At 45.4% G+C, this 8279-nt stretch overlaps 1 long non-coding RNA gene across 1 annotated transcript; it reads left to right on the forward strand.

The window, feature by feature from the left end:
- Window positions 1-4778: 4778 nt before the first annotated feature.
- Window positions 4779-6956, forward strand: LOC121658275. The gene is made up of 2 exons (XR_006013914.1): window positions 4779-5657; window positions 6440-6956. It is a non-coding gene; the product is annotated as an uncharacterized LOC121658275 (long non-coding RNA).
- Window positions 6957-8279: the final 1323 nt, after the last annotated feature.

Raw genomic sequence — 8279 nt, forward strand, 5'->3', positions numbered from 1 at the left:
TGGGGGTACATCTTTTTTAAAACTAAATTACATTTTTAAATTATTATTTTATCAGCTTCATGTTTCTGCATGAAAACTGCATTTTCAAAACTATTTCTGGTAGCTGGAAAATTGAGATTGTAGGAAATTATGACAGTATGACAGTAGATGGAGGTGATAGTTATTTTTCTAAAGGCTTTCTATAGTCACAGTTATAACGGCCTAGAGTAAGCTGAGAGGCCATTGATTTCTGCAATTGCACCATCTGATTAGCAGTGTATGCACGACTCTAGATAGTGTTGATGACATTAAACAGGACCTTTTCAACCCAGATATGCACTGAAAGAATATTGCACACCAGTTGTAAAAGACACTTCTGACTGCATCCACAATGTACAAGAGAGGTATCAGAAAAAGCACTGGTATTTGTTAGAAATGTGTATATATGCACATCGAATTTCAGGACAGATCTGTTAACAGACTGCTTTTTTTTCCTTAATGGAAACAGCTGAATGGAACAGATTGTACTCTTTGGAGTTACCAGCCTGATTTTTTAATGGAAATGATGCTGGAATCAGTGTCCAGGAAGAGGCTGACTTGTGAAGAGACTGAATTCTTGCAAACAAGTTTGGGACTGGTGGGGAAAGGTTCCTCTTGATACCATGGAGAGAGGTACCTGAAAGGTCACGTTTGAGAAGAGAAATGTTTGAGAGTTGCTCTGCATGTGGTAGTAACACTGAAAACTGCAAACTGCAGATCATCAGTGTGTTTTCATGTGGAGAACACTATGAGAGATATAAAATTGGAGCTGGTAATCACAATTGTTACTATTGTGGGTGAACGAGGGATTAACAGAAGGAGTAAGATTGATTTGTATGTGTCTACATGAAAGCATGTATCCAGAGCACCCTTTGGTATTATGTACCCTCTGAAATTAAAGAGCTGAATTCTTCAAAGAAGTGCACTGTGAATAAATTCACAGCTCCAAGGAAAGGGTTCAATCATATGCATTATCCTCTGCATTTGGAGACTTATTGGGCATTGATTATAAATGCAGGGAGAAAAACCTGTGGTTGTATGTGAGACACCAAAAAGACTTTTCTTGAGATTCGTTTTCAGTCAATTATCATATTAGGTTGGAATGACAGTTTCAGCTTTGCCCCTAAATAATTAAATAAAACTGATTTTGGAGGCCCCGTTTGATCCTTTGGCTTCTATGCAGAAAAATGTGTGCAAATACACTTGCCAAGGCACCTCATTTAAAAGAAAACTCCAAACCACTGTCAACCCTTCTTTTATTACCCCGCTAAAAAGCCCTGTTCTTTCTTTCATCCCGCGGCACTCCTCGAGCAGCACAGGATATTTGCAGGTGGGAGGAAAAAAAGTGTTTTTTCTTTTCACCAGTTTTGTTTGCACCTTTCCAGTCTTGCTGCCCGTTTGCCACTGGTGCTGCAAGAGCGGCCCGCTCCCACTGGTCCCCAGCGCCACGGGGAAGCCTGGCTCCCTGCCCGCAGCGGGACAGCTCTCCGTGCCGCTGAGCCTTTCGCCCCAGTTATTGGGCTTCTCCTAACACTTCTTTCTCTTTCTTTTTGTCTTTCTTTGGATGGGGAGGCGGCCGGGTGAAGGTAAATCTCCCGCCGGCAGGGCCAAGGGGAGCCCCTGAGCTCCCCCTGCTTTCCCCGTGCTCTGGCTTTCCTCTCCCTGAAGCCCTGTGTACACAAAGGGCTCGCTTCTGCCTTTCAATTAAGTAACCGAGATTTATTTACTTTTTCTCCCATCCCTACACGTATTTAGTCTCTGTAGCTCCTGTCAGCTTTGGGATTGGATGTTCTTTTGATTTTTTTTTTTTTCTTTCTCCCCTCTCCTCCCGATTAAGTTATTTATTTGCATTTCCCCGGAGGCAGACTTAAATCAAATATCCGTGTAAGGGAGGACTCCATCCAGCCTGTCTCCTACGCCCAGCAGACAGACGCGTCTCGGCCACCCCGCCGCTCCGGCCGAGCGCCTGACCCTCGGCTCGGCAGGGCTGGGGCTCCCGCGGCTCTGGGGGTGACCGAAGAGCCCCAGCTATCTGGGAGGCTTCCTCCCAGCACGTCGGAGGGACTGGCTGAGCTCAGCCTCAGTACATACCCTCAGGGGAAAAAAACCACCAACAAAAAAGCCCCGACAACAGAAAACACACCAAACCCACCAGCGCGTTGCTGGAGAAGGAGGGTTTCCCCGTGTTTGAGGAGCTCAGGCGGAGTTGGGTGACCCAAAGTGTTGGGGACAGCGCTTGGCACCAGCGGGTCCTCCGGGGCTTTCCCGGAGCGCCTTATATGGCGGGGGCGGGGGGCCCGGCCCGGCTGCGAGGCCGAGCCCCAGCCGCGGGGAGCGTGTGCGTGGGGGCGGCCGCGGGGTACACGCGCTTTGTGTCATTCTAGGGGGCAGAGGGAGAGGACGAGACGGGGATCTCCGAGGAGACCCCATCCCGCCAGAAGGGAGAACCATAGCAACCTTCCCGGCCACGAAAGGTAAATGAGATTTGGTCTCTGTAGGTTGGGGTTGTGTTGTTGTTGTTTTGAACTTTTTGTTTGGACTGGTGGTTTGTTTTGTTGTGGGAGTTTTTCTCTCTGTGGGTGTGTCTTTGTGATTTTTAAAAATACGTGTGTTTTTTCATTCTCTCTCTTTTTCCATCCTCTCGTCGTTTTGTGAACTGCACGGACCTGCCGGGGGAGGCTGCTATTGGCATCCCGGGGAGCGCCGCCGCCCTGTCCCCGCCTGCTGCGTGTCCCCGCGGGGGGACGGGCCCCGCCGGCGGGGGAGCAGCGCGGGGACGCGGAGCGCCCGTCCCGGCCGGCGCTGCTTGCTCCCGCCGGCGGCCCCTCCGCCTGCCGTCCTCCTTCCGCTCGGCTTTGCCCGGCTCCGCGGTCCCTTTGCTGCCGGCCACCGCGGGCACGTCCCCTCCGAGGCTCTATGCGTGACTTCCGTGGAGAAGTGGAGGGGAGTAAAATCGAGGAATTATCTGTTTGGCACTGAAGAGGGGAAAAAGGAAAACCGCGAGGTTCGGTCACCTGCTCCGCGTCCTGACCGGAGGAGAGCCCGGCCGGGCCGGGGCCTGCGAGAGCTTTTATTGCCCATAAATAGTACCGGGGGAGCGGCCGGTAATGCGATCAGGAAGGGAGGCATTAGGCAGAACAGCGCTCAGGCACCGGGCGCCTACAAGCGCGCTCTCTAAAGACGCATCGAGGCGAGTCGCAGTAAAGGTTTTATTGGTAACTGAGAAGCGCCTCGCAGCCGCAGGTTTGGCATTAATGACCGCTTCGGTGGGTAGGAATTACACTGCCGGGCTGGTGGCGAGACCCAGCGGGCAAAGGGCGCTACGCGGTAGTAACACGTATTTACTAAAGGAGTTACTGCCAAATGAATGCCGGGTTTCAGTCTTCGATTTGCTGGATAAATTTTTGAGTAACTGTGAAAGCAGGCCAATAACATTTATAGAGGAAAGGAAAATATTTGAAGTTACAAACTTCTCTAATAGCTGAAAATTAACTTTTGACAACAAGCGGGATTTCCCCTCCTCGCTGATTCAAAGAAACATCTATACTTAAGTTTGACCCTAAAAGATCTACTATTTTAAAAATAACAGCGCCCCGCAGGGCAATTTTCCAGCTGTAGAAGAACCTTTAAAACCAAACCGCAGTGGTGCCTGTGGGCAGACGTGTTTAGAGCCGGCGAGAGCAGAGCATCCCCTATATTTTTATTAGGATTTTCGGGTATGCAGGGAGGACAGGAATGTTATTCTCTTCCACAGATCCTGAAGTCCTTCCTACAAGATTTTCTTTTTGATCCGCTTGTTGTCACGTAATTAGTAAAAGGAATTACCCGCTCTGGCGCTGTGCCTTCAGGTAGCAGAGGTGTTAGGTGTGTAAACTTCGCATTTTCTGAATGTCTCCGGCTCGCCTTCCTCCTCCATCAGCAGCGGTCCTTTCAGGGGGGTTAAAATTTTAATTTAGTTCGTTGTAATTCAGCTATGAAGGGGTGTGTTATGTCGCTGTCTCTGCCCCTTTGAAGTTAACAGACTGGTTGCAGTGACTTTGCCTCTCCGGGCAAAGGCAGAGGGGGGTTTTGTGGCGAGGCAGAGCTGCCGGCAGTCCTTGTCCTGCCTCCCGGCCCCCCCGCGGCAGGGCTGGCACGCACCGAGGCACAGCTGGGAAAATCCGATGGCGCGACCGTCAGAGCAGCTTCCATTGCCCTTGGGAAGACTCTCTCCTTTTGTCTTTGAAAGTTTCTCACGCGAATTTCCCCAGGTGTACAGCTGTATTTTAATATGCTCTGGAATGTTAACGTTACCTTGGGGAAAAAAAAAAAAAAAAGATAGAAGAAGAAAGCGAAGAAAGCAAAGGCACTTGTAACTAACCAACCTTTGAGTTTTTTGCCTTTTCTCACGTGAGGATTTAAGCTCTAAATTTTATCCGTGCAAACGGAAACGGTAAATATTGAGGTACGGATTCATAAAGATACCTAAATGAACACATAGCTTTAGTGTGATTGTGTGCGTATATATATAAGCAGTTTTGTTAGAGCACTTTCATTGAAAAAGAAGAGAAGCTGACGAAACGATTAAAAGATTAAAACCTTTATCAGATTAAAAGCCGTCTGTTGTTTTTAAATGTTTAAATCCTTTCATCAGGATTATGGCTGTATTCCAAATGACGAAATAGAAGAATTTTGCTTGTAACAGGGGAAAAAAACCCCAAAACCAACAACAAAAAAAAAAAAACCAAAAACAACCAACAAAAAAAACCAAAGAAAAAAACTACTCCACCCCCAAAAGATTTTTTTCACCTTCCCACCGCCAAAACAACAACAAAACCCCAAAGCGTCGGAGAATTTTTTTGTTTTATTTTGCTTTCATTATTCAATGCTAAGACTTAACAATTACAGTTTGGAAAACCCATTTGAAAACAGTAGGGCCACATTAAAACAAACGTCTGGCCAGCATTAATCTAGTGTTTGGAAAGCACTTGACAGTTGCGAGGGTTCCCCCTTCCCTTCCCTTTCGTTCCTTTAAAAGTTACCCCTTTCAAAAGGGCATCACAAACCCTATCTCTGCTTCTCCAGGTAGACTCCCCGTCTCTCTTTCCCTTTTCATGAAGGGGTAAATTGAAAAATCATTTAATTATTTTCATTCTAATCGCCTTAATCCCCCTTATACTAGGAGCAAATGATGATAATGGGATCCACATGGAAAAGACCCCTGGAGGGGGGGTTTAGGGCAGGGATCCTCCCGGCAGGAGCCTTGGCAGGTGGAGATGGGAGGGACGGGGCGGGGTGGGACTCGGGGCTTTAACATAAATAGAGCATTGGACTAAGCCTCCTCAAGCTGCAGGCAACCTAATTGTTATAATTTTTTTTTTTGTTTCAGGTGACACGGCTGTAAAGTGACGCGGTTGTCACTCTGGGGGGACAGGCGACCCTCCTGAAACAGGAGAAGAAAAAACAAAACCCATCCTCACTCCCCTGCCCGCCATCCCCCGCCTCCTCGGAGCCTAAGCAAGGACAAGCTGATTAATTTTCCCGGGTCGCCCTCGCAATCCCCGAGGGCCGCTTCGCTTTGCCGCCATCCGCGGCCGGTGACCGTGCAAATCCCTCCGGCTGCGAGGGCTCCGCGGCAGCCCAGGGATGACGAGGAGGAGGTAGGGCAGCTCCCCGGCGGCATGACTTGTAAGCAGCGCCGTAATAGTACTCCTCTCTGAGGCTGCAGGAATAGAGCCAACGGCGAGATCACCGGGTGCTGGGTTTTCTTTGGGCGTTTGCAGATTTATACAAATACGGGGCCTGCCGGTTCTTATAAACAAGTTTCAGGACACAGTCAATCAATCATACCGGCAAGCAAGCAGACCAGGAGCCTAGGATATATACAAGGCATAAATATATACATATAAACCCTGTCAATTTTGGAGTAGTTACAATTTTTTTTTCTATAAGCCTTTCTAAGAGAAACCATATCTAGAAAGATTCTGACAAGTCAGGAAATCACAGTGGAAAAGTAGAAGGTATTGTCAGGAAGTTATGTTACATTGTATGTTTTAATACTAGCAAGGGAAACATTGGAAAAGAGAAAGAAAAAAGTGTCTAAGCAAGTCGAAGACTAAAAAAAATTATTATGCTTACAGTCAGAGAGACAATTTCAAGAATATGTGGCTGAAAAACATGAAACTTAGCCACTTTAAAATATCATGCAATAGACAGCTCCATAAAAGACATGAGTTAACCAGATTTTCTAGTCAGCAAAGTATTCATGTTGCAGTCACTTCTAGTCTTTAATTTGAAACATATTTGTATCTAGGGATAGGTCCTTGCAAATGCACTGTGTTGTTTTGTTCTGGTTTTTTAATGATCTTTTGATAACAAGAGCTCTGCACAGCATGGAGTTTGTGTTCTCTCTTTCTGACACTGAGCCCTTTTCTTGCAAAAGGACCTGTGTGAACAAGGAATCCATAGAATGAAGGGTGCAACAGGTCTGAACATCCCAGCAACGCAGAAAGAATAGTTGCGTATCAAGGTAGGAGAAAGATAATTAAGTTTCAGGACTTAGAAGGACATATTTTGTGCTGGTGTAAATTAGGAGTTTCACTGAAAGAGAGGACTGGTTGGTACTGCAGAAATTGTGTGTTGCTCTTGTGCTGCTGTGATCCAAAACTGTGGCTCCTTCTTCTGGATAGTGAGCATTGAGGAAGGCCAGGGGAACAATGCACAGAGAGCAGCAGTTGCGCTGTAGGAGAAAGTATCAAGAGGAGCTTTTCCCAACTGCTAAAACCTGTTAAACAAACTTGTAAAATTGAGGATCAGAGTGTTGGCTTTGCCCAGGAAAGACATTATGACTTCACTGCCTCAATGGAGCTATTGTCAGGAATAATTTTATTTTTTTTAAATTACTACATTTGTTGTGTAAGTTTTCCTATCAAGAATAAACTTGATATTGGGTCATTTCACTCCGTGGTTGTTTTCTGTTAAAACAAATCCTATAAGGAGCCTAAGCCAAATATTACTGGTGTCAGGAGTGGGTTTTGGCGATGACCTTCCAAGCTGACTGGGTCTTAGAGACATAAATAGTAGGAAAATTACATCATTGCCTTCTCAGAAACTGAACGTGTTTAAAGATATGTATGGTCAGCAGAATAGGGATTGGACTTACATCTAAGACCCCCTCCCTTCAAGGACTTGTGTTTAATATGGATTGGATCACTTACTTGTTTAAAGGCAGTTTCATATTCATGTAATTGTTTATGTTTACCACCATATAAGCGAATGCGTCGTCAGTCACAGCTTTATCCTCCTGGACCCAATGTATTATTTTTCATAGCAATATATAACCTTGCCTTGATTTGTGATGTGTAAGACTGACACAATGTGTGATAAACGCATTAACTGACAATTTCCAGTTAAAAGAGCACATAAAATAAATAACAATAATTAAAATAATATCTGAAGACTCTGTAAATACTTACTAATTTTGATGTGATTTTAATGTTATGGAAAAATTGTGAAAGCTCACACACTTTTTACTCTCAAAGATTGTTTTTTTTTTTGGTTTTTTTTTTTTTTTTTTTTTTTTGTATCCCGGGCTTAATGATTGTTAAGACTACTATAAACAAGCTTTTGTGGAAATGAAGACAGTGAAAAAGGAAGAAAGAGGGATAGATGTATACAATACATATGCCCAACAGTATCAACAACCCCACCTCGTCTGCCCCATATCTGGGCTTTCTTCAGCCTTTGAGTATTCCTTCTAAACTCTGTCATATGGCAAGTGACAAATGTCTTTCCAGAAGGTCTTACAATGCTACTGATTCGCCAAAGACTGCTTGTGAGAAGTGCCTGCCAGAGCAGAGAGGTTACCTCATCAGCCTACTAACACACAAATTCTCCTTTGCTCCATTATGTGGTACGCCTGCATACTGAGAACTGGCTACAACGGGGGTCAAGTCAAATGGGTACTTTTACACCTTTTCTTTTACACCAATATATTGCTACACCTGTACAGGTGGGACTCCGCTATTTATTTTACAGATCTCCTTTACCGTCATTGAATTTTACTCTTTTCTCTGAGGTTAAATGCTTTTTGCCACTACTTCTATGAACTAACAGTATTACTAGCACTACTTGTAGTAAGCCTCCAAAGTCTCAGCCTGCTTTTGGCTCCTTGTCTCTACTGAGAATAGATCATCCAAGGAGATGTGAGGATACTGCTTTGTTTCAATTGATAACACAGTGACATCTATCACCTTAAACAGTGTATTGAGACCATGGCTCTG

Source organism: Corvus kubaryi, unplaced genomic scaffold (assembly GCF_017639235.1).
Source record: "Corvus kubaryi isolate FWS band 111438036 unplaced genomic scaffold, C.kubaryi_AGA036_p1.0 split3-131, whole genome shotgun sequence".
Classification (NCBI taxonomy): domain Eukaryota; kingdom Metazoa; phylum Chordata; class Aves; order Passeriformes; family Corvidae; genus Corvus; species Corvus kubaryi.